Below are 4,346 nucleotides of genomic sequence, written 5' to 3'. Positions count from 1 at the left end.
CTGAAGATCATCAAAGCCTCACTTCCTGGCATAAAACCCATGTATTCAACTTTGCTGGGTAGTTTCTACTCCCTTTTCCCACTGTGGTATCCCACTGCTATCTCTTCATACACTCTCAGGCATATGTTCTGGCTTCATGGATGCCACTGCTGCATTTTTCAGCAAGGGCTCAAGTTCTCTGAAGCATGCCAAACACTGGATGTGGCAGCAATCTAGAAATTAGGAAGTGGCTTGAAACGCACATACAGAGGTTTTAGTAAACAGCCAAATGAGTCACAACTTGTGCTCTCACATGCAGCTCAGTCAGACCTTCTGCAGATCACCCAGCAACCACCACAGCATGGACACTGGGGCACCTTGCCACCCAGGTCCCCTGGCAAGGCTGTGAAGCACTCCCAGCAGGACACCAGCAGAAAATTCAAGAATTCAGAATTAATTCTGAAATTCAAAATTCAGAAAAAAAGGAACCCAGCTCTGTGTGTCCTGAAGGGCCACAAGTCTAACTATCTTTAAAGGGCAAAGGAGTGTGAAACCTCTCTCAGCTGCCCTTGCCAGCTCCCCCAGCTTGTTGGACAATGCAGCTGCCTGCTCCCTCCCTGCTTTCCTCCATTTATCCACCACCAAGGCTCCTCTTTGGAGCAGGCCACCTAAAAGGTAATAGTAATATCTAAACAAATCCCCTTGTAGATTCCACCTGTGGTGCTAAATCCCCCACACGGCAGCCCTGCTGTGTGACCAAGCATGGAGGAACTCTGGGGCAAGAGCTGTTCTTCAACTGTTAACATATTCAACGCTTGTGAGTACAGAGAAGCTGGGTCCCCAGTGGGGCTGTGTGTCAGACTAACCATTTCTGCAAACATTACCTTGGAGGTCTGTACCGACTCTTCACCTCCTGTCCCGCTCCCCTCCCGAGGGTACCCCTGCTGAGCTGCCCCTGGAGAATCAAAGCTCCACCGGGCTGGGAAGGTGCTGCTCAGCTGTTAGCACACAAACATGCAGCAATTTGTTTGACATAAAGATCATGAGGCACTGGAGGTAGCATTTTCTGACTCAGAAAGGAAGATTAATATTGAGAAGTGCAAGGTGGACGTGCTGCCCTGCCAACTGGTAAGGTGGGCAGGTGAAGATGTGCAGGACCATGGCTGTGCTCTGCTCAGATGCGTAGGGTTGATGTGAGGAAGAGGAGGGGAATACACTCCACTCAGAGACAACCGCAAACAACAAACTGAGAGGTTAGTGATAAACAACGTAATGGAATTAAAACTCATAATTTAGAGGGTATTTTTGCTTATCCTAATGCTGTTGTGCTTTTTTCCCAGCTACCTGACTTATCACAAAAGGTCCTGAGCTGTGAGCACCTTGCACTGAACAATGGAGTGGGTGCAGGCTCATCAGAAGCCACACAACCACTGTCACTCACCGAGGTGTCCTGCGTTTCCCTACCAGATCCTCCTCCAAAACACCCACTCTGAAGCATCTCTGGCTTCCTCCCAGGAGGGACTGGGTAGCCCAGAACACAGCCACCACCTGAGCAGGGTATGCAGGGGCCTGTGTGTCAAGCACTGCTTGCTGGGAGGGTCTGGTCTGGGGGTCCCTGGCGGGGAGGCAGACTGTCCCCAAAGAGGGAGGGCACTTCACAGCATCTACTTTCAACACAACTGTGACCAAATCCTCGCCTCAGCTGTTGTGACTGGGAATTAATGCTCTTCCACTACCAAATGTCAACCAATACAGGAAACAGGCGTAATCCAAAGCGTGGCTCAATCACGAATTTCAGCATCCTTATTGCAAGACATTCGCTATGTTTATTGTGGCAGGATTTTTCTCTCCAAGACGGCTTGTGATAATTTTTTATAATGATTGTTCCACTTGAATAGAGTGATTATTATAAAAAATAAATAAATAAAAATCATTCCAGCTGAAACCTGCTGCGAAGGAACCCTGAGGCAGGCTCTAACACACTGTGAATGTGGTTACAATATAGCTCGTAGCGACACTAGGTGTGAAGGAAAACAGATTTTTACAATGTTTGGAGCTTTGTGCAAAAACAGTTGACAAAACAGAATACTGCAGTTGCCTACAACTTAAAACTGTCCTGTGACAAGTTTCTCTCTGTTTAAAAGAGAACAAAGCTTGCCTGCTTACTTGCTTTTCCTTTCCCTCCTAAACTTGCTGTCCTTCTGAAAATCTTTACCACCATTTTCTGAGAAGCGAGTACTGAATTTATGTCATTTAAATGCAAGGCCCACTCTGTCTCCATTTTTCATCCTAATTATGCAGAAGGCTAAGCCACATGAAGCATAAGGAGAAAACAGAGCGATTTGGTAATTAATGGCTAATGATAAATTGATTTCATTTTTTGAATCATTGCAGTTGTCATCTCTGGTATTTAAAACATAGTCTTTTCAAAGCCCTTGCGTTTCTTTCTGTTCAGGGGTTATTTAATGTTCCCAGCCAAAAGCAACGAATGTAAGTTATGCCAATGCCCGGTGGAAATCCAGGTTGGGTCTTGTTTCATCAGAGTAGCGACATATTTGATTTTGTATATACACAGCCAAGCTCCGTGTTTTCAACTTCAATCTGAGGACTTGAAGCCACAGGGGGAACTTTGGATCTGAAGCCGCTGGTGAAGCCCACAATATAGTGGGTGAAACCTCAGGGAAAATGAATGTAGTGTGAGGTGGGGCTTGCCAAGAGGGAAGTTCTTCTCCCCAGAAACCTTCCTGGCTGAAATAACACGGAATAGGACAATAACGGCATTTAAACATTTAAATACTTAATGTGGGGTATTTGCACTTGTACCATACAAGAGCTGATGACTGGGCACATTCATACTGCTGTTTCAGTACTGTCTAAGGCCACCACTCCAGCAGTGACAGAAGTCCTAAACAAACTTAATATGATGCAGAAGATGAAAGGAGGGCAAGAGCAGGAGGAGGCGGCTGGTGTTTAAATGCCCTCAGCAGGATGGACAACCTGTCTCATCAAGACTCACATTGCAGAAATGCCTAAAGAACACCTAAGCCTGAATGCCCTTTCCAAGGGTAATGCAGGCCTTGAGAAACCTCGTCCCACTGTGAATGCATTGGCCTTTGAGCATAACTATGTCACGCAACAGAGTGTGGGGCAGAGCAGACCCTGACTCAAGCCACCGAGTCCCAGGTTCAACTCTCCAGCTGCCATCAAGCCTCAAGCTCATCAGAGAACCACTGCCAGGCCCTCTTCGGGGGACAGAGAAGAGGGAGAGGACCACTGCCATGCCAGGAGCTCTTTGCTCCTGTGAAGGGAGTGCAGGGACAGGAGAACAGGACCGAGCATCGGTCGCAGAGGTCTCTTCTGCAGAGCACTGAGGAAAGACAACAGGCTTTGCAGTACTCCCTGCATCCAGCCCCAGCAATCAGGAAAAGAAAGGGAAATTGAGAGCAATTAACACTGTAAATGTTTCTGTCAAATTCTTCTGAAAATTACAGATGCTATTAAGTACAGGAAAACTTAGTGGCAAAGAGGAAAGGGGCACTTGCTTCAAATAGTATCTCACTTACTGAGTGACCAAAATCTCCCCAGATGAGAAATCTTCACCCCTGACAAACTCATGCTACCATGTCTGCAGATAACTTCGGAAGACAGATGAAGATTTATACTCTCTAATTAATTATCCTTTTTTATTCAGAACCTGAATAAACATGTTCAACCTTTTTTTCTGAACAAAACTTGATTCCAGTCATATAGCAAAGTAACATTGTGAGATGGAAAATAACCCATGTGGCTCATCTGTCTAGAATTTATACCTAGCAATATCTTATATGTATTTTTCTCCAATATATTTCCTTTTTAATATTCAAGAGAATATAAAAATAACAATAAAACCCCCTCCATTATGTTTCCAGTGGCTCATAGGTTGGTTGACAGTACTATAAATGTAATAATGAGCAGGTCTGAGGGGCAGGTTAATGTTTTTTTGCTAACACATGATGCTTTTAGCCTAAGGCATTGCTGGAGGCCAGTACCACTTCACCTGGACCAGTATCACCACTGAACAGCCCTTAAATCACTCAGACTTAAACGTAATATTACTGAGTCTAGAGAATATGACTGTAATCCAGGTTTGAAATATCATTAGTCCATAGAACAGCAAGTAGGAATGCAACCTGAAACACTAAAAAATCTTTATTTATCTGTAATGAAGGGTTCTAAGTCGAATACTTCCTCTCACCTATACCATTTTACAGTGGCATAACTCTTGCAGATTTTTGTGTTGTTTGTTCTGATTTATGCTTGTACAAGCAAGAAGCTTACAGAATAGAAGCCTCTGAGTGCTTTGGAAAATATATATATTTTTTAATATA

The sequence above is a fragment of the Mesitornis unicolor genome, unplaced genomic scaffold (genome assembly GCF_000695765.1).
Source record: "Mesitornis unicolor isolate BGI_N332 unplaced genomic scaffold, ASM69576v1 scaffold45416, whole genome shotgun sequence".
Taxonomy (NCBI): domain Eukaryota; kingdom Metazoa; phylum Chordata; class Aves; order Mesitornithiformes; family Mesitornithidae; genus Mesitornis; species Mesitornis unicolor.
Note: the sequence above shows the minus strand (reverse complement) of the source record.